The sequence below is a fragment of the Symphalangus syndactylus genome, chromosome 21 (genome assembly GCF_028878055.3).
Source record: "Symphalangus syndactylus isolate Jambi chromosome 21, NHGRI_mSymSyn1-v2.1_pri, whole genome shotgun sequence".
Taxonomy (NCBI): domain Eukaryota; kingdom Metazoa; phylum Chordata; class Mammalia; order Primates; family Hylobatidae; genus Symphalangus; species Symphalangus syndactylus.
The window spans coordinates 86664520-86689424 of NC_072443.2; the positions used below are offsets into that span (position 1 = coordinate 86664520).

The 24905-nt window shown below is 50.0% G+C and overlaps 1 long non-coding RNA gene across 1 annotated transcript; it reads left to right on the top strand.

The window, feature by feature from the left end:
• The first annotated feature begins 402 nt into the window (after positions 1-402).
• LOC134735534 (uncharacterized) lies at positions 403-5016 on the top strand. The gene is made up of 2 exons (XR_010118717.1): positions 403-535; positions 1653-5016. It is a non-coding gene; the product is annotated as an uncharacterized lncRNA (long non-coding RNA).
• The last annotated feature ends 19889 nt before the right edge of the window (positions 5017-24905 follow it).

Here is a 24905-nt window from a genome sequence, read left to right on the forward strand (position 1 = left end):
CAGTCCTGCTTCCATCAGGAGCCTTGAGAGCTGCTTTGGGGAGAGAACTGGAGGAAGGGCCCAGAGATGGGTCCATTTCTCCCTATGATTTAAAAAAAAAAAATTTAAGACAAAAGAGACCCCACCTCTTCCTGAGGTTCAGGTTGTTAAAGCTGTGGTTCTTGTTCAGTCCCATTCACATCTACCCCTCAGACTCTCAGTGTGCATCCCCAGCAGCTTCTGCCTCCAGATCCTGCGTGATCAGCACTGGTCTCTGCAGAGGGTGGCTCCAGGTACCTGTTGGCCTGTCCCTACAGGGGTTTTCTAGTGCCTGGAAAGGTCCCCAGCAGAATGGGGGCTCACAGGAGGCTCACAGACTCGGGAAGACTCCGCTGGGCTTGAGTCTGGGCTCCACCTCCCTGGCCATGTGGCCCTGTCAGAGCAACCTCTCAAAGTTTCAGTTTCTCTTGCCCTAAAGCAAGGAGAAAAGTCTTGCCTTCCGGGGTGCTGTGGTGACTAAAGGGACAAGGACCGGGCCCAGGACAGGTTGTCAGTGGTAAGAGGCCCCCTCCTCACCTTGCCTTCTGCATGGGGTGCTGGTGATGACAGGCCTGTGTATGGCCATCACTGCTGTGGCAGCCAGACTCTGGCAGGGAATGAGGAACGCCGCCCACATTTGACCAGGCTGCAGTGGGATTCCTCGGAAAGCCGTGAGCAGAGTGGAAGGAGAGACCACGCTGAGGGGTGGTACGGGGGTGCCCCCAGGCAGGGGGAGGAGATGCCATGGCAGCAGGAGCCTGGGGACACAGCTAAGTGGAAAGGGGACCCCTCCTTGCTCCCTCTTGCTTCCTCACCTCCTGCTGGGGCCCCTGCCTGTCTCACCTGACTGCCGGGCACAGAGGGAGAGGGAGAGTGGCCTGGAGGGGCCTGCTGCCGGCACACATCCTGGGGAGTGTGTGTGTGTGTGTGTGCTGGGGGGTGCTTTTTAAAGGACTTTCATGAACGTGAACACATCTTGCTAGTTACCACAGAACCTTGGGAGGCACCGGGCCCAGGCAGAGACAGCATGTGAGGCCTGTGTGCTGAAGCAGCCTCCCCCGGGGCAGGTCCAGAGCAACGACAAGGCCCTCGCTCCGGGCCACAGTATGGGCAGCTCCCAGCAGTAGAGGAGGGGACAGAGTCTCCCTGGGGTAGAGCCCTGGGGACAAGCCGTGAGCAGCCTGTGGCCTGGTTTCAGAGGCTGGCCTTGAGCCTGTGTCCCAGCCTGGCTGTGAGGGGAGTGACTGCTGTGGGCACCCGGCTCAGAGGCAGGGTCTGTCCATTTGGGGTTCTCAGCTCCTTGACCTGCTGGCCCTGACTTAGCTCTTCTGACAAGCTGGGATTCTGCAAGGCAACAACCTGGAGAACAAACGGGGGCGCTTTGGAGCTCGGCTGTGGGAGAGTCTGGATGCTGCCAGCTCAGTGGGCGCCGCTGGGCCTCTAGACCACCGCCCCAGCCTGAAGACCCCGAGGTGGCCCCGCTGACTTCTCACTCAGCCCCACCCTAACCCGGAGGCCGACCTCTCACTCGGCCCCACTCTAACCCGGAGACTCTCCCACTCAGGTGCACATGCAACCCTCGCAGGCACAGCCCCACCGCTCCTAAATGCGCATTCTCTTTTCTCTCTCCACAGCACAACTGATTGGAAACAACTGATTGGAAACTGATTGGAAGCAGTCTCCCCAAGTGCTCTGACTCCTGGTCCCTGTCATTTAAGACAGAGAATGCACAGACGAAGAGCACAGTCTTTGGAACCAGGCTGCCTGGGATCAAACCCTGGCTCCACTGCCCAATAGCTGTGTGACCTTGGACAAGTTACCCACCTTCTCTGGGCCTCCATTTTCTCTTTCGTAAAATGGGGCAGTGAGGGAACTTATGTTGTAGGGTTGGGGTGTAAAGCTCACTGCACACATCGGGCATGGCCTGCACACCTCCTGTTCTCACCCCGTGTTCTGCAGATGGGACGGCCTCGGCCCTGACTGTACTGCTCTTCTGCACCTGTGTTTTCTGAGCCATCAAAAGCATCTCGATCCTGGCCAGGTGCAGTGGCTCACGCCTGTAATCCCAGCACCTTGGGAGGCCGAGGCGGGTGGATCATGAGGTCAGGAGTTCGAGACCAGCCTGACCAACATGGTGAAACCCTGTCTCTACTAAAAATACAAAAATTAGCTGGGCGTGGTGGCGGGCACCTGTAATCCCAGCTACTGAGGATGCTGAGGCAGGAGAATCGCTTGAACCCGGAGGCGGAGGTTGCAGTGAGCCTAGTTCACACCATTGCGCTCCAGCCTGGGTGACAGAATGAGACCCCGTCTAAAAAAAAAGAAAGGCATCTCGATTGCTAAACCCACTTCAGTTCTGATTCCACTTTGCTTCTCACCAGCACGTAGCGCTGATCATGGTCTTTCCCCTGAAATGCTCTTTTCCTGGGGTCAAAGGGAACCGATGGCTGTAGGACAGGGAGATCACTGGGGCAGGACAGTATTGCATTGGCTCCTTGGCATTCTGGCATACCAGGTGGGGAAAGGTTTGAGGCCTGTGATGTGGGGTTGCCTGGGTCGGGATATCGCCTCCCCATCTGCATAAGAAGGGCCTCACATTCAGTGGACTCTGCCTCATCAGCTCTGAGCACCTGCTGATAACAGTCCTGGAAAAGGGTTTGGTAACAAAAGCCAACATTTCCCAGAGTCCTTGGCCATAGGTGGAAATTTGGGGATGAGGAGGGGATTTGGGAGGGAGGGGCTGCAGGTTGTGGGGCCACACTGGTGGGTAAAGAAAGCCAGAGAGTGGGGAGAGGAGAGGAACAAGTGAACAGACAAGGGAATAGTAGGGGCGGGTGGGAGCAGCTTGGCCTGTAGTACCGTCTGTTCTGGATTTGTGTTGCCCACAAACCCTAGCTTCTGAGCAGAGCCAGTTCCCAAGGACAACTTAGAATCTTTAACACGCAATTGAGACTTTGTTGTGCATTTCCTGTATTTCCTCAAAGGCTCCGTCCACGGGGATTTTACTGCCCAGCAAAACGTCAGGAGAATCTTTAAGCATTTCTTCCTCCCTTCAGGTTTTCCCTCATGGCGGCTGCTGTCTAGGCCTCCCTGGAGTCCCCTCGACTGTGCCTCAGCATTTCCTTCAAACTCCTTCCTTTGGGAAGCCAGGTTCTCACGCATGTCCTGTGCGCTGAGCAGCGTCCTTCTTTCCTTTTTTACATCTTTCCATTTTTATGGAAAAAGATATAAAGCATTCCATTTTCACATCTCAGCCTCAGAACGAGGACATCTGAAGGCTCCATGACATTTGGAGGGGTAGGGAAGTGGACTCTCCCTTGTATGCCAACAAATTAGATAGCTTGGATGAAATGGACTGATTCATAGAAAGACACAAGCTATTGAAACTGACTCCAAAAGAAGTAAAAAAATCTGAGCAGAACTATGATATGGTTTGGCTCTGTGTCCCCACCCAAATCTCATGTTGAATTGTAATCTCCAGTGTTGGAGGAGGGACCTGGTGGAGGTGACTGGATCATGGAGGTGGATTTCCCCCTTGCTGTTCTCCTGATAGTGAGTGAGTTCTCACAAGATCTGGTTGTTTGAAAGTGTGTAGCACCTCCCCCTTTGCTCTCTCTCCTGCCGGTCATATGAAGATGTGCCTGCTTTCCCTTCACCTTCTGCCATGACTGTTAAGTTTCCTGAGGCCTCCCAAGAAGCAGAACCATGAGCTGATTAAACCTGTCTCTTTCTTTCTTTCTTTCTCTCTCTCTCTCTCTCTCTCTCTCTTTCTTTCTTTCTTTCTTTCTTTCTTTCTTTCTTTCTTTCTTCTTTCTTTCTTTCATTCTTTCATTCTTTCTTTCTTTCTTTCTTTCTCTTTCTTTCTTCTCTCTTCTTCTTTTTCTTTCCTCTCTCTCTCTTTCTCTCTTTCTTTCTTTCTTACCCAATGCCTGTACCATTGCATCTTGGAAGTAACTAACTTATTTTTGATTTTACAGGCTCACAGGCAGAAGGGATTTGTCTTGTCTCAGATGAGACTTTGTACTTGGACTTTTGAGTTAATGCTGGAGTGAATTAAGACTGTAGGGGACTGTTGGAAAGGCACAATTGTGTTTTGAAATGTGAGAAGGACATGAGATTTGGGAGGGGCCGGGGGTGGAATGATACAGTTTTGTCAGAGACATTGAACCAGAGCAACTCTATTTTGAATTGGGGCTGAGTAAAATAAGGCCTGGACCTACTGGGCTGCATTCCAGGAGGTCAGGCATCCTTAGTCGCTGGATGAGATAGGAGGTCAGCACAAGATATAGGTCACAAAGACCTTGCTGATAAAACCAGCTGTGGCAAAGAAGCTGCCAAAACCCACCAAAACCAAGATGGCGATGAGAGTGACTGCTGGTGGTCCTCACAGCTCATCAAACTCAAGTTACAATACATTAACAAGCTAGCAGACACTCCCCCAGCAACCATGTCGGTTTACAAATGACATGGCACTGTCAGGAAGTTACCCTGTGTGGTCTAAAAAGGAGAGGAACCCTCAGTTCTGGGAATTGCCCACCCCTTTCCTGGAAAACTCATGAATAATCCACTCCTTGTTTAGCATATAATCAAGAAGTAACCATAAAAATGGGCACCCTGGCTGGGCATGGTGGCTCACACCTGTAATCCCAGCACTTTGGGAGGCCGAGGCCAGTGGATCACTTGAGGTCAGGAGTTCAAGACCAGCCTGGCCACATGGTGAAACCCCGTCTCTACTAAAAATATAAAGTTAGCTGGGCGTGGCGGCAGACGCCTATAGTCCCAGCTACTCAGGAGGCTGAGGCAGGAGAATCGCTTGAATCCGGGAGGCGGAGCTTGCAGTGAGCCAAGGTCGCACCACTGCACTCCAGCTTGGGTGACAGAGTGAGACTCTGTTTAAAAAAAAAAAAAAATAGGCAGCCAGCAGCTCTTGGGTCTGCTCTGCCTATGAAGTAGCCATTTTTATTCCTTTACTTTCTCAATAAACTTGCTTTCACTTTATGGATTTGTCTCACATTCTTTCATGTGCAAGATCCAAGAACCCACTTTTGGGGTCTGGATTGGGACCCCCTTCTGGTAACATTGCTCTGTCAAACCACAGATGGGATGATACTGAGGAGACCCCTGACCCAAAGGAAATAGACTGCAGCACAAATCAGCCAACTTTGGGGAAGTGGTGGGTGCCCGAGTAAAGGACGGGATTGCGTTAGAGGCCCAGCTGAAGGGAGTCAGAGTCTCTCCTAAGACCAAGAGGGTTAAAGGCCTCTGTGTTTTTTTTTTATACGGAGTTTCACTCTTGTTGCCCAGGCTGGAGTGCAATGGCATGATCTCGTCTCACTGCAACCTCTGCCTCCCAGGTACAAGCGATTCTCCTGCCTCAGCCTCCCAAGTAGCTGGGATTACAGGCACACGCCATGATGCCTGGCTGATTTGTGTATTTTTAGTAGATATGGAGTTTTACCATGTTGGCCAGTCTGGTCTCGAAGTCCTGACCTCAGGTGATCCACCCGCGTTGGCCTCCCAACGTGCTGGGATTAGAGGCATGAGCCACTGTGCTCAGCAAGGCTCCTCTTAATAAAAGGCAAGGATGCTTGACCAAACCTGGGTTTGAGGCCCAACTTAGGAGGGTTAGAGTCCCTTCTAAGATGTAGGGGTTTAGAAGCACCACTCGGTAAAGTTTCTCTTGGCTAAGAATGGATTTGGTACTATGGGATGTTAACTGCTATTCTCTCTGGAGTAATCTACCTTGCAGTCTTTGCTGATGGCTGTGGGTGACAGAATTAGGCATGTACAGGATCATGGGAGGTGGAGCTTTTTCCTTCCCAAAGTGAGACACTTAAGAGCTAATGGGGCCGGGCACGGTGGCTCAAGTCTGTAATCCCAGCATTTTGGGAGGCCAAGGTGTGCAGATCACCTGAGGTCAGGAGTTTGAGAGCAGTCTGGCCAACGTGGTGAAGCCCCGTCTCTACTAAAAATACAAAAATTAGCCGGGCGTGGTGGTGGGCGCCTGTAGTCCCAGCTACTCGGGAGGCTGAGGTGGGAGAATTACTTGAACCCGGGAGGCGGAGGTTACAGTGAGCCGAGATCGTGCCACTGCACTCCAGCCTGGGCGACAGAGCGAGACTCCAACTCAAAAAAAAAAGAGCAGATGGGACTTCTGGGAAAGATCCCTTCTTGACTGACAGCGGCCTCCTGAACTTTTGATTCAGTGTCACTGGGAAGGGTGGGTCTTTCTCTGGTCTCCCTGAGCCCCTCGCCTTCCCCACCCTACCGCAGGCAATGCTTTTCTCCCTTTCTGATCTTTCCCTTTCTTAACTTTTCTCTTTCTCAGCGAGACCATCTTGCCCAGAGACTACATGGTTGGAGGTTGGATTAACGATGACAGGGCCCGGTCAGGGGCAAGTTTGAGTCTTGCCAGTCTGATGTTGGGTGCCAAGCAGAGTGGCTAATGTCTGTGTTTTGTCACACGTATTTTACTGTGGCCAGAACAGAAAAAGGTAATTTTCGTTTGTGTTGCAGCTTGGCCCCAGGGCTGTGGTGCAGCAAGCTGGGTCACTAGGGCCGCTGAGGGAGAGGGAACCCAGAAGCCTGGCATACCAGCAAAAGGGTAAGAATTTCTTACCAGTCAGACTTTCGGCCTCTTTCTTTCTCTCTGTGCAAACTGGTTGAATGAATGGTAAAATCACTGTTTATCTCCTGTAAAGTTCTGACTAATGGGAAAAAGGATTCGTGAGATGAGCCTTTCTCTCTTTTCTTTCCTTTTTTTTTTTTTTTTTTTGAGACAGAGTCTTGCTGTGTCCCCCAGGCTGGAGTGCAGTGGCGTGATCTTGGCTCACTGCAACCTCCGCCTCCCAGGTTCAAGAGATTCTCCTGCCTCAGCCTCCCGAGTAGCTGGGACTACAGCTGTGCGCCTCAATGCCTGGCTAATGTGTGTGTGTGTTTAGTAAAGATGGAGTTTCTCCATGTTGGCCAGGCTGGTCTCAAACTCCTGACCTCAGGTAATCCACCCACCTCGGCCTCCCAAAGTGCCGGGATTACAGGCGTGACCCACCATGCCTGGCCAAGGTGAGAAACTGCAGCGAAACTGATGTGCTTCGTGTGTCTTTCTGTATTGTTCTGTCATAAAGAGGGGTATAGAATGCAGGCCTAGGCACCTGTAAGCCTGCTGTTCAAGATGGCTCAGCAGACTGCTCAGTTATAAACTTTGCTGCAGATTTCTGGTAAAAAAAAAAAAAAAAAGGACGAATTCTCCCTTTTGTTTTGTTTCATGTCCTTGGGAACCTGACTTGATAACCATGTGGCGGCCCTTTCTCTTGGTCTCCGCCGTCCGGGGCGGTTCTCTCTCTCAGTTTCCACCATCCAGTGGACAGGAATTTGGGGGTTCATGTCATAGTCCTAAAAATTATCTTGAGCAGTTAGAAGCCTTTGCACGCTCAAAATTGGCTGCTTTAGGCTCCTTCTGGAAAGAGTGATGGAGACTGCTCAGGGCTGTAGCTCAGTAGCTAAAGCTTTGTCTTTTCAGAATGGTGGCCTGGGTCCAGGGTTCAATTCTGACTTAGAGAATGAGTGGTTTCTAGTTTGATATTTGAGTGACCTTTACCATTTATTAATTATCTTCCCTTCCAGGAACTGTCTTGAATTTTTCTTTCTCTGAGCACCTGTGAAGTTACCTTTGGTAAAGTTCAAAAGGCAGAAATGGGCTGGGCACAGTGGCTCATGCTTATAATCCCAGCACTTTGGGAGGCTGAGGCGGGCGGATCACGAGGTCAGGAGATCGAGACCACGGTGAAACCCCGTCTCTACTAAAAATACAAAAAAAAAAAAAAATTAGCCTGGCGTGGTGGCGGGCGCCTGTAGTCCCAGCTACTCGGAGAGGCTGAGGCAGGAGAATGGCGTGAACCCGGGAGGTGGAGCTTGCAGTGAGCCGAGATTGCGCCACTGCACTCCAGACTGGGCGACAGAGCGAAACTCCATCTCAAAAAAAAAAAAAAAAGGACTGTTATCCAAAATATACACAGAATTATCTTTTTTCTTTTTTCTTTGTTTCTTTTTTTCTTTTCTTTTCTTTTTTTTGTTTTTAGAGACAAGGTCTTACTCTGTTGGCCAGGCTAGAGTGCAGTGGTGCGATCTTAGCTCACTGCAACCTCAAACTCCTGGGCTCAAGGGATCCTTCCCACTCAGCCTTCCAAGTAGCTAGAACTGTAGGCATGCACCAACACATCCGGTTAATTTTTATTTACTTATTTAGAGACAAGGTCTCCCTGTGCTGCCCAGGCCAGGGATGCTGTCCTTGTGCTCAACGGTGGGATGGTATTTCAGTTCAAGGTGCAACAGGTACCAAATTTAGGTCCAAATCCCTGAGAATCCTCCATGGAACCCATATAAATCTAAACAGCCTCATGACCCAGGGGCCACAGCTGCTTCCAGAAATCTTCAGTTCGGTTCAAAAGACAATGGCAATCTGTGTTCAGCTTCTGCAAAGGGGCAGTACCAGGGTCTACCCACGTCACAGAGCACAGTTTTCCTTGAAGAAACCCTGTAGGCTTGTACCCTTCTGCACAGAGTCCTACATTCTGGACAGTGGCTGAAAATTCCCCCTCTGTTCCTGTCACTCATCGACAGTCCTTTGGTACTACACTCTCATCCACTTCCTCTGTCCTTCTCCCCTGGGCCCCCAACATTCTGACCCCCCACACCTCTCTCCTCGACGCTAGCCCTCTCTTTCCTCCGAGCTCCTCTTGGGGGTTGCGCCGAAGCCCCCGCCTCATCAACTCATCAACCCCCAGCTCTCCTTCTGGGACAATTCACCCCTAGAGCCTTTGGGGGTCCCAAATGGAACCAGAAGTGGCAGGATCTGCTTGCTGCCAACCTGAGGTCTGTCTTCCCCTCTTCTTACCAACAGAACCCTGTTTGTGTGGATCAGCAAAGTGCTTCCCCATAAAACTTTGCAGAAGGTGACCTTGGGACACAGTCTGGGCAATGAGGGGAAAGGGAGCCTGCTGGGTGGGCTTGGGGAAACCATGGCTCCTGAAGGTGGTGGGTGGAGCTGCCACGGCCGTTGGCTCTTGGCCTCCTTCCGCCTTTGTCCTGTAGGACATGGACACAAAGCTTGGAGGTCCACGAGCGATGCCCAGGCCCAGGAGCCTAGGAGAGGAGATGGCCCTGGCAGCTGGGAGGCCACCTCGGTCTTTGTTCTGGGAGAATGACTCTCCTGTGGGTTTCGGTTTCGTGAGGCCCAAGGCCATCCTAAGTCGTACACCTTGGACCTGTCTCTGAGGCCGCAGGTGGAAAGGCAAAGTGCACTTGGCCCCACTTCTGACGCCTCCTTCCACAGCAATGCTCTCTGTGACCCAATCTTCCACGAAAGCAAACTCTCCTCCAAGGCAGGTGCTGGGCGTCCAGCACTCCTTAAGGAAGGCCTTTCCCTTCCCCACACAGACCCAGAGAGAAAGCGCCTCCCTCATGAAGCTGCTGGTCAAACGCTCTTTCCATTGGGCACTCACTGTACCAAGAAACCTGGTAGAGCAGCCGAAGAGAGAAAGGTTCAAACTCGTCTCAAAAGTAAGACGGCTTCAACACGGAAAGGAACCTGGACACAGCTGCAACATGGACGGCCCTGAGGACACTGAATAAGCCAGACACAGAAGGACAAATGCTGTGTGGTAGCACTTACCTGAGGCGAGGCCCCTAGAGCCTCTGACTCATAGAGAGAGAAAGGAGAACAGCGGGGCCAGGGCTGTGGGAAGGGGATGGGAAATGGGTGTTTAATGGGGAGAGAGTCTCAGTTTGGGAAGATGAGAAAGCTCTGGAGAGGGACGATGGTGATGGGTGAACAATGTGAATGTACTTCATGTGCACTTAGCAATGGTTAAAATAGTATATTTTATGTTATATAAATTTTACCACAATTTAAAAAATAAGACAAAAAAAGCCAGTGTACCCATAATCTAATTAATTATTAGCTCAAGTGTTTTCCTGAGATAGGTCAGGAAATCAAAGCCTCTGCTTGTTTCTTCAGGAAGGGCCCCGGCAGGACCTTGAGAACAGCAATTGATCTGCCCCACCCTGGAGAACAGGGGCCGTAAAGTCTTATCAGGGTCATCGTGCCACCAACCCTTGACACCCTTGGAGAACAGGAGCCTGCAAGGTGTCTATCCTGTATACAATTCCCTCTCAGAGCCGAGCTGCTCAGAACCAAAGCTGTCCCTCAAGTGTGAATTAATCATGACCACTGCTGGTGGCTGTGGGGTGTCCCTTCACCAGCCGGGGGCAGCCTCCCTCCCTCCCTGGCCCCCAGGCCCTGGTGGTCTTCGCTGGGGAGGCAGGGCCTTGCTGCCGGGGCCTCCTGTTGGCGGGGCCTGGTGGAGGGGCATGTGTGGGACTCTCTTTCCAGAGGGGGCTGGGCCCCTCAGCCTCGGGGGCAGAACCCCCTCTTTTGCCTCATTAGGTGGATGAGAGGAGGTGCCTGTCTTTGTGGAGCCCCAGGACCTGTCTCCTTTACTTCCAAGGACATAGAGGACAGGAGGCCTGGGAGGAGCAAAGAGCCAGGTGGCCCCTGAGGCAGAACTGCCTCCCGGGCATATGACCTCTCCCTTGGGGCGGAAAATCCCTCTTGCCCTGCAGGGCAGGGGGCTCTCCCGGCTGCCAAGGCCATCAGGGTGGTGACATGGAAGCACCAGGGCCCTTCCTGCTGCACTTGGGGAGCCCACCAGGACCTGGGTCCTGCCTCCTCCTCATTACAGGCCCAGGGGCCCTCTGCCTCCCCATCCCCTGTGCTACAGTGGACCCAGCCCCTGCCCCGAGGGTCACACTGCTGCCTGCTGGGAAAGGCAGCTGGCCCCCGTCGGGCTGGCTCTCCCTGGCCCAGTGTGCCCTCCTGGGTAGTTCCTCCTCGCTCACCAGCACAGCTCTGGTGCACACACCCACAGCAGGTCCACACGGCTCTCACACCACCTCCCTTCTCTGCTCAAACGTCTCCTCTCCTGAGGCCTCTGACCACCTGTCTAAGGTACTCCCCAAGTTCACTCTCTTGTGCATTGGTCTCCAGAGGCGGTGAAGCCTGGGGGTCTGGGGTCCTGTGCACCCTGTTGAGTGGGCGGCTGGTCCAGCTCCTGGCTCTGCCACTCACTGGTCACTCTGTGACCCTGGACACACTTTAGGCGAGTTTCTGTGTCTGTGGATGGACGGTTCCTGCTCCCTAAGGTGGTTGTGATCTCAAAGGTGGTGATATTAAAACACTTAGAGCCGGGCCTGAGTGGAGCCGGGCCTCCTCCTTCACATAAATCAACTGGAAATGGACCAAGTCCGACATTTAAGAACTAAAACCATAAAACACTTAGAAAAAATGCAGAGAAATCTTCATGGCCTTGGATGATGATGATGATGATGATGATGATTATTATTTTTTTTTGAGACGGAGTCTTGCTCTGTCGCCCAGGCTGGAGTGCAGTGGCGCAATCTCGGCTCACTGCCAGCTCCGCCTCCCGGGTTCACGCCATTCTCCTGCCTCAGCCTCCTGAGTAGCTGGGACTACAGGTGCCCGCCACCACGCCCGGATAATTTTTTGTATTTTTTTTTAGTAGAGACGGGGTTTCACCGTGTTAGCCAGGATGGTCTCGATCTCCTGACCTCGTGATCCGCCCGCCTCGGCCTCCCAAAGTGCTGGGATTACGGGTGTGAGCCACCGCGCCCGGCCAACCTTGGATTCTTAGATATAACACCGAAAGCATGGGCAATAACAACAAGATAATAAAGATAAATTGTACTTCATCAAAATTAAAATCTTTTGTGCATCAAAGGACACCGCAGAAAGGGAGAAAGTGTTTGTGAGTCATGTATCCGGTGAGGACTCATATACAGAATATAAAAACGACTCCTTCAAATCAACAACCAAAAACCAACAGCCCAATCTCAAAATGAGCAAAGGACTTGAATAGACGTTTCTCAAAAAAAAAAAAAAAAAAAATGCGAATGACTGACAAGCATGTGAAAAGTTGCCCAACCTCGTTAGTCATTACGAAAATGCAAATGAAAAGAACAGTGAGATACCCTCTTACCTCCACTAGGATGGCAATTATTACGAAACTAAACAAAACAAACATGAAGAAAACAAGTGATGGGAACCCTCCCACGTTGCTGATGGGACGGTAAAATGATACAACTGTTGAAAACAGTTTGGTTTTTCTCAAAAGACACGGAAGAATTGAAAACAGGAACTCAAACCACACTAATGTGTCCACTTTGCTAGTAGCGTTATTCTTAACAGTCAAAATGTGGAAGTACCAAGTGTTCATGAACAGGTGAACGGACAAACAAAACTCAGTCTATCCGTACAGAGAAATACGATTCAGGAATGAGATCCCGACGCATGGATGAACCTTGGGCACATCACACTGAGTGACATGAACCTGACACAGAAGGACAAGTACTGTAAGAATCCACTTCTATGAAATAATTAGAACAGGCAAATCCATAGAGACAGAAAGTAGATGAGACAAGTGACCAGAGGCTGGGGGGACGGAGGAATGCAGAGTTGCTGTTTAATGGTGAGGGAGTTTCTGTCTGACAGATGACAAAGATTTTGGAAATAGTGGTGATGATTTACACAACATTGTGCATGTAACTAACATCATTGAACTGTGTACACTTAAAAATGATTAAAACAGAAAGAGTTCTGCTACGTGTGATCCTTTGCCACAATTTTTAAATAGCGCCTGCCCCGTGGTCAGTGCCTGCTGTGTTGGCCGCAGTTCTGTGCTCCTCACAGCTGGTGCTGACCGCTATTTCCTGCTCTAGGGCGGTAGGCGGCATCTGAGAGCGTGAACAAAATGCCCTACCCAGAAGGAGCTACGTCTTTGTTGGGAGACAGAAAATAAACAGGATAAATAAATAAACAGCACACGGATTAAACAGTGCCAAGGGCCGGGCGCGGTGGCTCACATCTGTGATCTCAGCACTTTGGGAGGCAGAGATGGGCGGATCTCTTGAGGTCAGGAGTTCGAGATCAGCCTGGCCAACATGGTGAAACCCTGTCTCTACTAAAAATACAAAAACTAGCCAGGCGTGGTGGCGGGCGCCTGTAGTCCCAGCTACTCGGGAAGCTGAGGCAAGAAAATTGTTTGAACCCAGGAGGCGGAGATTGCAGCCAGCAGAGATCACACCACTGCACTCCAGCCTGTGTGACAGAGCGAGACTGTGTCTCAAAAAACAAACACAAAAAACAAACAAAAACAGTACCAAGGACAGAGCAGAGAGAGGAGAAGAAACGAGGGGGCAGGTCGGCAGTGGGGACGCAGTCAGGTGCAGGGCAGGGCCGTGGTCTGGCAGGAGCTGGCCCACTCAGGACACAGGCCCGGGTGGCTGGGAGAGCCAGGAGCGGCCAGGCTCCCTGGGCTGCTGTGGGGCTGGGGAGGGTGTGAGGGGAGGGAGACGTCGGGCTCTCCTGAGGGGAAGGGAATCAGGGAGCGGGCCACGCTCTGCACAAGCATAAAAAGGGTGGATCAGAGAAAGGGGCTGAGGCAAGAGGAGGGATGGAGGTGGGGAACTAGAGCGGGAACAGAGTTTGCAGGTAACTCCCAAGGCCCAGGTATCCTAGTTGGAGAAGCCTGTTTACCAGGGAGCTGGGATGGCCGGGACCACCCCGGGCAGGAGCCGTGCAGCCCCTCCTAGCCACCACCCCCAGCCCGAGGAGGGACAGGTGAGGACTTCAAAGGGCCAGGCCCTCCAGCGTCCTCATCAGAAGCTCAGGCGAGGGCACACAACGTGAATTACCGTTGCACAGTGCAAGCTCCAGCAAGTGAGGCTCCGCAGTGCCCTCGCAGAAGGAAGGGCTCTCCCCCAGCCTGGTCCCCGCTGCGGTGATTCCCCTCAGGGCAAAAAATCACTCCCCGGAGGCTCCCCGGCGGCCGCTAGAGGACCCCACAGTCCCTCACAACCATTCACTGCCCCATCTCTCCAGGGTCCACCCCACGAAGCTTGATCCACTCTCTTCACCCTCCCGGCTCCCAAAACTGTCCAGGGACCCGTGGAATTTCATGGTCTAACAGCAGCAAAGCACCTTTTGCTCTCAAATTCTTTGAACTTCATTCCGCCCTCGGGCTGGCACGATGTCCTGTCCAGCTCCTCCCCCCTCCTCCTTGCTCCTCCCCCTCCTCCTCCCTCCTCCCCCCTCCTCTTCCCTCCTCCCCCCTCCTCCTTGCTCTTCCCCCCTCCTCCTCGCTCCTCCCCCCTCCTCGCCCCTCCTCCTCCCCCTCCTCCTCGCCCCTCCTCCTCACTCCTCTCCCCTCCTCCTCACTCCTCCCCCTCCTCCTCCTCCCCCCTCCTCCTCCTCCCCCCTCCTCGCCCCTCCTTCTCTCTCCTCCTCGCTCCTTGCCCCTCCTCCTCACTCTTCCCCCTCCTCCTCCCCCCTCCTCCTCCCCCCTCCTCCTCCCCCCTCCTCCTCCCCCCTCCTCCTCCCCCCTCCTCCTCCTCCCCCCCTCCTCCTCCCCCCCTCCTCCTCCCCCCTCCTCCTCCCTCCTCCTCCCCCCTCCTCCCCCCTCCTCCCCCCTCCTCCCCCCTCCTCCCCCCTCCTCCCCCCTCCTCCTCCTCCCCCCTCCTCGCCCCTCCTTCTCTCTCCTCCTCGCTCCTTGCCCCTCCTCCTCACTCTTCCCCCTCCTCCTCCCCCCTCCTCCTCCCCCCTCCTCCTCCCCCCTCCTCCTCCCCCCTCCTCCTCCCCCCTCCTCCTCCTCCCCCCCTCCTCCTCCCCCCCTCCTCCTCCCCCCTCCTCCTCCCTCCTCCTCCCCCCTCCTCCCCCCTCCTCCCCCCTCCTCCCCCCTCCTCCTCCTCTTCCCCTCCCCCTCCTCCCCCCTCCTCCTCACCCCTCCCCCCTCCTCCCCACTCCTCTCCCCTCCTCCCCACTCCTCTCCCCTCCTCCTTGCTCCTCGCCCCTCCATATGGGCTGGGGATTTGTCTGTTTTGCTCACTGACACTTTCCAAGCACCTAGAACAGGGCCTGGCACCCAGTGGGAGCCGCTGATGTTTTCTGAACGAGTGAGCCCAGTAACTGTTTCAAACAGGCAATGGAAGGGCCTGAGGGCTTCCCCCACTGGCATTATTTTAAATTTTATAGGCAATGACTGAATATATTAATTTTAAGAAAATCTAATAGTATAAATGTGTATGAAATAAAATGTGAAAATGATCTTTCCCTCCATGAAAGTCACTGTTCTTCCCACAGAGAATCTCTGTGAATCATTAGTGTGGTAGCACAGACCAATTTTGCGGCAATTATACAGACATTCTGTGACGCTGATCTACTTGTGCCATTACCACACCATCTATACTTAGCACTACAGCTTGATAATAAGTCTGGGGTGTCAGTTCCCCAACCATATTCTTGTTCATGTTCATGGCTGTCTTAGTTATTCTTGTCCTTCACATTTCTGCTTTCATCTTAGAATTAGCCTTGGAATTCCCACTAATGGAAAACCTGTTGGGGTTTTGGCTGGAATTTTACTGAACCTATAGTTCTATTTGAGGAGAATAAAAATTGTCAAAGTAATCTATTTTAAAATTCATGAATATAATATAACCTACCAATTATTTAAGGCATTTAAAAAACATCTCTCTAGAACGTTTTACAGTTTTCTATGTAAATATTATGCCCATCTTACATTTGATATTTTTTATGCTTTTAAAAATATCATTTTTGGGGCCAAGTGCAGTGGCTCATGCCTGTAATCCCAGCACTTTGGGAGGCCAAGGTGGGTGGATCATGAGGTCAGGAGGTCAAGACCAGCGTGGCCAATATGACAAAACCCTGTCTCTACTAAGAATACAAACATTAGCCAGGTTTGGTGGCATGCATCTGTAATCCCAGCTACTCCGGAGGCTGAGGCAGGAGAATTGCTCGAACCTGGGAGGTGAAGGGTGTAGTGAGCCAAGATCATGCCACTGCCCACCAGCCCGGGTGACAGGGCAAGACTCCATCTCAAGAAAAACAAGCAAACAATCTTTTTTTTTGCTTCATTGTCTAATTTTTTATTGATGGTAAATAGAACTACAACCAATTTTGGCATATTGGCATTACAACCAGTGGCCCTGCCAAATACATTATTAATTCTAATAGGTTATCTATAGATTATCCTAGATTCTTGACACCCTCAACTATATTATTTTAAAATAATTATAGTTTCATTTTCTTCTTCTTTCCAATCTTTATAACTTTTATTTCGTTTTCTTGCCTTATTGCACTGCCTTGCATCTCTAGTACAATGTTGCCTTGAATTGGTGACAGTAGATATTCTTGCTTCATTCTCATTCTAAGATGAAAGCCTTTCAATACTTCAGCTTTTACTGTGATGTTTGCTCCAGACTTTATTTATTTATTTTTATTTATTAGTATTATTATTATTATTAGAGATGGAGTTTTGCTCTTGTTGCCCAGGCTGGAGTGCAACTGTGTGATCTCGGCTCACTGCAACCTCCACCTCCTGGATTCAAACAATTCTCTTGCCTCAGCCTCCCAAGTAGCTGTGATTACAGGCATGTACCACCAGGTCCGGCTAATTTTGTATTTTTAGTAAAGATGGGGTTTCTCCATGTTGGTCAGGCTGTTCTCGAACTCCTGACCTCAGGTGATCTGCCCGCCTCGGCTTCCCAAAGTGCTGGAATTACAGGCGTGAGCCTCCTCGCCCAGCCCTGTTTGTTTATTACAGATAAGACTAAGGAAATTTCTTCTATGCTTAGTTTGCTTCTTTCTTTTCTTTTCTTCTCTCTTTTTTTTGCTCTTATTGCCCAGGCTGGAGTGCATTGGCATGATTTCAGCTCACTGCAACCTCCGCCTCCTGGGTTCAAGCCATTCTCCTGCCTCAGCCTCCCGAGCAGCTGGGATTACAGGCACCCGCCACCACCCCCGGCTAATTTTTGTATTTTTAGTAGAGATGAGGTTTCACCTTGTTAGCCAGGCTGGTCTTGAACTCCTGACCTCAGATGATCCATCCGCCTCGGCCTCCGAAAGTGCTGGGATTACAGGCGTGAGCCACCACACCCGGCCTTAGTTTTCTTTTTAAAAAAAAATGATGAAGGGATGTTGATTTCTATTACATGCTATTTCTGTATCAATTGAGGTAATCGAATGATTTTTTTCCTTTTCCTGTTAATGTAATGACTCGTATTATTTAAATCATTTTAAACAAGGCTATAAACCCAACCAAATGACGTGATGACATATGTTTTCATATAGCTAGATTTGATTGGCTAATGTTTTCCTTAGGGTTTTTGTATCTGTTTATGAGAGAGATTTTTATTGCTTTATCAATGTCCTTAACAGGTTTTTAAAAACAAGGTTATATTTGTTTCATAAAAAGAGATAAAAAGCATTTCTTTTTTTTCTATTATCTGGAAAAGTTTGTGTAAGATTTGTATTATTTCTTTCCTAAAAGTTTGGCAAAAATCCATCAGTGAATCTAACTGTTTGAGTTTTCTTTGTGTGAAGATTTAGGTAGAATTCACTGATGAAACAATTGAGGCCTAATTTTTTTCTCTGTGGGGAGGTTTTAAATTACAGTTTCAATTTCTTTAGCACAATTGTTCAGATATAGAACTATGTAGATTTTCTATTAATTCTCATGAGAGTTTTTTAAAGTTTCTTCTGGGAATATGTCATATTTAATGTGTCTTCAAATTTATCATCTTCAAATAGGCTGAAGCAATTCTCTTCAAATTTATGTTCATAATTTTCCTTTATTAACTTTTTAATATCTGTAAGATCTGTAGCAGTGCCCCCTTTTCATTCCTAAAGTGTGATATTTGTATCCTCTCTCTTTTTTCTTAAACAGCCACACCTGGAGTATCTTCATTAATTTTATCAAAACCATTTTTTTCAATTTTTGTCTTTGTTAACCTTCTCTATTGTGCATTTATTTTCTGTTGTTATTAAGTCCTGCTCTTATATTTATTTTTTCTTCTATTTTCTTGGAGTTTAATTAGCAACCTCTACATCCCCAAATTATTATTATTAATTATTATTATTATTATTTTGAGATGGAGCCTTGCTCTGTCTCTCAGGCTGGAGTGCAGCTGTATGATCTTGGCTCACTGGAGCCTCCACCTCCCAGGCTGAAGCAATTCTCATGCTCCAGCCACTGTGGAGCTGGGGTTACAGGTGTGCACCACTATGCCAGCCTAATTTTCATAGTTTTAGTAGAGACGGGGTTTCACCATATTGGCCAGACTGGTCCTGAACTCCTGACCTCAAGCAATCTGCCTGCCTCCACCTCCCAAAGTGTTGGGATTACAGACATGAGCCACTGCACCTGGTCACCCCCAAATCTTTTAGAGGAATGCTTCGTTTATCGGTTTTTAGATTTTATTCTTCTGTAAAAAAAAAAAAAATCTATATGTGTATATGTGTGTGTGTGTATATAGTATGTGTATTATATATTATATATACTATATTATATATAGTATGTGTACTATATATACATATATACACACATATATACACATACTATATGTGTGTGTACGTATATATAAGGGTATATATATATAAAATATATACATATTGCCATAAATTTACTTCAAGGCATGAATTTATCTGGATACCACAAATTTCGATATACCATATTTTTATTATTTTCATTGTAAATGTGTTTTTTCACATTTTAAAAATTATTTTTTTAACTTAATGCTTTAAAATGTTAAAACCATACACACCATACAAAAACAAGATGTGGGCTAGATTTGACACACAGGACGTTTGCCAGCCCCTGAGACGGTATGTAGCTTTTTGGGCCCAGGTATTTTCACTGAGGATGGTGTATGTGAGATTCACCCATGTGCTTTTGCGTCTTAGTAGTTTGTTCCTTTTTATTGATAATTAGTGTCTCCATGTGTGGATGTGATCTGCTGCTTTTTTTTTTTTGAGACGGAGTTTCATTCTTGTTGCCCAGGCTGGAGTGCGGTGGCGCGATCTCGGCTTGCTGCAACCTCCGCCTCCCAGTTCAAGCGATTCTCCTGCCTCAGCCTCCTGAGTAGCTGGGATTACAGGTGTGCGCCACCATACCTGGCTAATTTTGTATTTTAAGTAGAGACGGAGTGTCTCCATGTTGGTCAGGCTGGTCTCGAACTCCCGACCTCAGGTGATCCACCCGCCTCGGCCTCCCAAAGTGCTGGGATTACAGGCGTGAGCCACCATGCCCTGACAAATCTGTCGCTTTTTTTTTTAATGAGGCAGAGTCTTGCTCTGTCGCCCAGGCTGGAGAGCAGTGGCGCGATCTGGGCTCACCGTAAGCTCCGCCTCCTGGGTTCACGCCATTCTCCTGCCTCAGCCTCCCGAATAGCTGGGACTACAGGCACCTGCCACCATGCCTTGGCTAATTTTTTGTATTTTTAGTAGAGACGGGGTTTCACTGTGTTAGCCAGGATGGTCTCAATCTCCTGACCTCGTGATCCGCCCGCCTCGGCCTCCCAAAGTGCTGGGATTACAGGCGTGAGCCACCGCACCTTGACAAATCTGCTGCTTTTTAATTTGCTTTATTTGTTTAATAACTGGTATGTTTCGGACACCTTTCTATGTTGGTGTATATAAATATACTTCACTATTTTTATCTTCATCATAGTTGCCTATGGTTGAGATGTACCACAAGTTATTAATCAGTGCCCTATTGATGAAAATTGGATCAGTTTCATTTCCCTCCTCTTATAAAGAGTGCTCTAGGGAACAGCCTGATGCCTGGGTTGGAGGAAGGCTATAATGGCCCGATCAGGAGGTTGTGCATGTCACTCATAGCCACAGTCACATGGCCGACCCTGACAGCAGGAAAAGATAGGACATGCAGTCTAGCTATTTGTCCAGGAAGACAGGAACAGAAATTTTGGAGATCAGCTAGCAATCTCTGCTACATTACTCATGCATATTTTCCACTGTGTGGTTTTTTTTTTTTGAGATGGAGTTTCGCTCTTGTTGCCCAGGCTGGAGTGCAGTGGCACAATCTCTGCTCACTGCAAACTCCGCCTCCCGGGTTCAAGTGATTCTTCTGCCTCAGCCTCCCGAGTAGCTGGGATTACAGACATACACCTCCAAGCTCGACTAATTTTTTGTGTTTTTGGTAGAGATGGGGTTTCTCCATGTTGGTCAGGCTGGTCTTGAACTCTGACCTCAGGTGATCTGCCTGCCTCTCAAAGTGCGGGGATTACAGACATGAGCCACCGCGCCCGGCCTCCATTGTGTTTTATTTTGCTAATTTGCATGGTACGCATGCACACACACACACACACACACACACATCTCTCGTGTGGGAAACTACTTTGTCAGCTAGAGTACTGTGCTTATGTGTACTTCCTTTGCTCTTAGTCTTTTTTTTTTTTTTTTTTTTTTTTTTGAGACGGAGTCTCGCTCTGTCGCCCAGGCTGGAGTGCAGTGGTGCGATCTCGGCTCACTGCAAGCTCCGCCTCTTGGGTCCACGCCATTCTCCTGCCTCAGCCTCTCCGAGTAGCTGGGACTACAGGCGCCCGCCACCACGCCCGGCTAATTTTTTGTATTTTTAGTAGAGACGGGGTTTCACCGTGGTCTCGATCTCCTGACCTCGTGATCCGCCCGCCTCGGCCTCCCAAAGTGCTGGGATGGCAGGCATGAGCTACTGTGCTTGGCCCTCCATGAATCTTGACAGGTGTATAGTGTCATGTAGCCACCTAGTGTCCAGCTCTTGGCCTCTTTTCTTTTTTTTCTTTCTTTCTGTCTCTTCCTTCCTTCCTTCCTTCCTTCCTTCCTTCCTTCCTTCCTTCCTTCCTCTCTCCCTCCCTCCCTTCCTTCCTTCCTTCCTTCCTTCCTTCCTTCCTTCCTTCCTTCCTTCCTCCCTTCCTCCCTTCCTTCCTTCCTTTTCTTTTTTCTTTTCTTTCTTTGTTTTTCTTTCTTTCTCTTTCCTTTCTTTCTTTCGTTTCTTCTTTCTTTCTTTTTTCTTTCTCTTTCCTTTTTCTTGCTTTCTTTCTTCTTTTCTTTCTTTCTTTTTCTTTAACATAAGTTAATGCTTTTTATTTTTTATTTTTTGAGAGAGGATCTCGCTGTGTCACCTAGGCTAGAGTGCACGGGCATGATTATGGCTCGCTGCAGCTTTGAATTCCTGGGCTCAAGCACTCCTTCCATCTCAGCCTCCCAAGTAGCTAGGACTATAGGCGCTATATATAGGACTAGGGGCCGCCATGTGTGGCTAAGTTTTAAATTTTTTGTAGGGCAGGGTCTCAGTCTCACTATGTTGCCAAGGCAGGTCTCAAACTCCGGCCTCAAGTGATCCACTTGCCTCAGCCTCCCAAAGTGCTGGGATTACCGGTGTGAGCCACTATGCCCAGCCCAGAGCTTGGTCTCCAGCAGAAGGAACCAGGCCTATTGGCTTGTTCTATGTTCGCTTATTCCAGGACGGGGGCAGAAAACACAGGAGTCTGGAGCATTTTGTGGTACCAGAAAGTAAAAAAGTGTCAAAACAAGCAAATGGAAAAGCTCTGCAATTCTGAGGATATGCTAAAGGGACACAGGGCTGAAGGGAAGGACCCCAATACCCAGAGCTGGGACAATCTGAGCAACAAAATTAAGCAGTGGGAACTATAACCCAGTGCAAAACGAATATGCTTGAGTCCACACTGACGTGAATAAATGAATCAGTAATAATAAGCGGGGAAAAGAGACAAGTCTCTAATACAAAAGAATGACAAATAAAAGCCTGTAGAGACCCCACCCCCAAGGAGGGGAGTGTGACTGGCCACCCTTAGGTGGGGCTGTGCATAGTGATTCCCTCCCAAAGGGAACAGTATGGGAAGGGGAGTGAAAAGAGTCACTTTACAATGAGGAAAGCTGACAGACGGTCTCACTCAGGTGGCCAAGGCCAACATCAGGAGTGAGAAGTTCTTGGTGTGATGTGATGAGAAGGCGCTGTCCCTCTGTGGTCCTCCTCCTCAAGCCCCAGAGCCCTAATCTAATCATGAGAAAAGCAGCAGCCGAACCTCAATAGAAGGGTGGGGTGTCCTACGATAAACCTGACCAGTTACCTTCAAGGTCACCGAAAAACAAGGAGGACGAGAAACTGCCCCAGCAGACAGGAGCTCAGGAGATGTGGAGACGGAATGTAAAATGGTGTTGACCCTGGAACAGGAAATGAGAGACAGTGTGAGGAAATCTGAATCGAGTATGGACTTCATGAAGTTCATAACACACGTATCAATATTGGTTCATTAATTGTGACAAATGTATCATACATGTTGTATTAGCATTCTCCAGAGAAACAGAACCAACAGGTTGTGTGTGCATGCATGTGTGTGTGTGTACCCACCCATCCCCAACACACGTATATGTGGAGAGAGAGAGATCTATTTTGAGGAACTGCTTATGTGATTGTAAGAGGCTTGGTAAGCCCGGAATCTGATGGAGGAGCCCAGGTGGCTGGAGGCCCCGAGAAAAGCTGATGCTGCGGTGGAGCCTGAGGACCATCTGGAGGCAGAATTCCTTCTTCCTCCTCAGGAGAGGTCCGTCTTTGTTCTCCTAAGATCTTCAACTGATTGGGTGAAGCCCACCACATTATGGAGGGTCTTCTGCTTTTCTCAAAGTTCACCAATTTAAAGGTTAGTATCTCATCCAAAAGACACCTTTGCAGAAATATCCAGAACAATGTTTGACCAAACGTGGGCACCACGTCCCAGTCAAGCTGACGCACAGCATCAGCGCTGGCAATGCGGACAGTGTCAACTGGCACCAGAGTCCCGCACGGGCCGGTTCCATACGAAGAGGGCTGGAGTCGAAGCTGAGTTCCCGAGGAGGGGCGTGCACAGGGGTGGGGTGGAGGGTCAGAGGCCACACCCGCCACGGGATCTCTTCCCATGAATCCCAAAGTTTCAGTAAATTCTACTAAATCTACAAGGTATTTAGGGGAAATGTGGTTTTTTTAGATGAAAGGAAGGGGCCAAGTCTTAGAATCTGGCTTAATTTTTTGGAAGTGGTCATTCAGTTTTGAACAAAATACTGTGAAGTATCAAAGTTTTTATGTGACATGAAAATGGTATTCAAGCTTTTTTTTTTTTTTGAGACGGAGTCTTGCTCTGTTGCGCATGCTGGAGTGCAATGGCACAATCTCAGCTCACTGCAATCTCCACCTCCCAGGTTCAAGCAATTCTTCTGCCTCAGCCTCCCAAGTAGCTAGGAGTACAGGTGTGCGCCACAATGCCCAGCAAATTTTTGTATTTTTAGTAGAGACCGGATTTCGCCATGTTGTCCAGGATGGTCTCGAACTCCTGACCTCAGGTGATCCGCCCACCTTGGCCTCCCAAAGTGCTGAGATTACAGGCGTGAGCCACCGCGACCGGCTGGTTCTCAAACTTGGCCGTGTATCATACTCACCTGGGGGTTGTTGTAACAGATTATAGGCCCACTCCACTTTCCGATTCGTTTTCAACAAGGCAGGTGATGCTGATGCTGCTGGTCCAGGAACCACACTTTAAGAACCACTATTTTACGTGAAGAAATAGATTTCTAATGCAATAAAAAAGGAACATGCAAATGTTCCTCATGCGTGTGTGCTCTTTCTGGGTCTCTGATTCGAAGAGCTCCATGGAAGAGGGCGGTGCCCCCATCTGTGCCTCCTCCAGCAGCTTCTGTGGTTCCAAGTCTGGACACAGGGTGGTGCCATGTGCCCACAGGTGTCCACCGGACCTTCCAGGTGGTCCTGCAGGCTGAGCCAGGATGGGCCAGGATGGGCCACGATGGGCCAGGAGGGGCCAGGATGGGCCAGGATGAGCCAGGACGGGCCAGGATGGGCCAGGATGAGCCAGGATGGGCCTGGATGAGCCAGGACGGGCCAGGATGGGCCACGATGGGCCAGGATGGGCCAGGATGGGCCAGGATGAGCCAGGATGGGCCTGGATGAGTCTGGCAGACCTGAGCCTGGAACCCTGAATGCTCTTCAAGTCTCGGTTTCCCCAGCTGTTACATGGGGCCTTAATCTCCATCCTGCACCCCCACTTGGCCACCTCTTTCTCTCTGGGTCACATCATTTTCCTTCTATTAAAGGGCAGACCTGGGGGTGGCGGGGAAGAGGGTCTAGGCCTCAGGGTGATGACGGGAGAGGCCATCTCAGGCAGCCTTGCTGTGGGTGGGGGGCCTCAAGATCTTTACCACATGGTTCGGTTTGAACAAGTGGTTCAAACTGGGGACTAAAAACAAGGCTAGGATAAAGACCAAAGCTCACTTCTGCTGCTGTGGGGCCCCAGAAGCAGGAGCTGCGTGAGTGTGAAGTGAGCAGGACAGGTTTGTGCTTGGAAAGGTCAGAAAGGTCGGAAGGCCGGTGAGGGGCAGACGGGAAGAGGTTGGAGGCTGTGGACGGCGTGGCCATCTGAGCTTGAGGGAGGCTGATGAAATCTCTCTCTCCTGGAGGGCAGTGCTTCCTCCTGGCATTGCTGCTCCCACCCCTGCCAGCTCCCTCCTCTCAGCCTTCATCGGGGGCATCACCCACCCAAGGCTGGGCTGGCTGGGGACTTGTTTGGAAGCCCAATGTCCTGCAGCACAGTGGGCCTCTCCACTGCCCACCCACACACACCACCTGCATCCCCCACTCCACTTAAGCTCAAAAAAGGCAGAGGTGGAGGCCTCCCTCAGGGGCAAGCCTGGATGGTGGTGCAGCTAGTTCTTATCTGTAAAAGACAAAATACCATAGGCTGGGAGACTGATCCTTTGAACACGCACTCAGGTCCACAGCCTTATCCAGAACTGGACCCCAAAGCTATAATTAAAGGTTCAGGTGGAAGGGATTATTACAGAGGAGGGGCAGAGCCCCCCCACGGCCTGAGGCTGGTATTGGGAGCCCAGCACTGCTGGAGATAACATTCAGGACACCCTCCTTCCTCTGGCCTCACAGGACTTGGCTCCTGCTTGA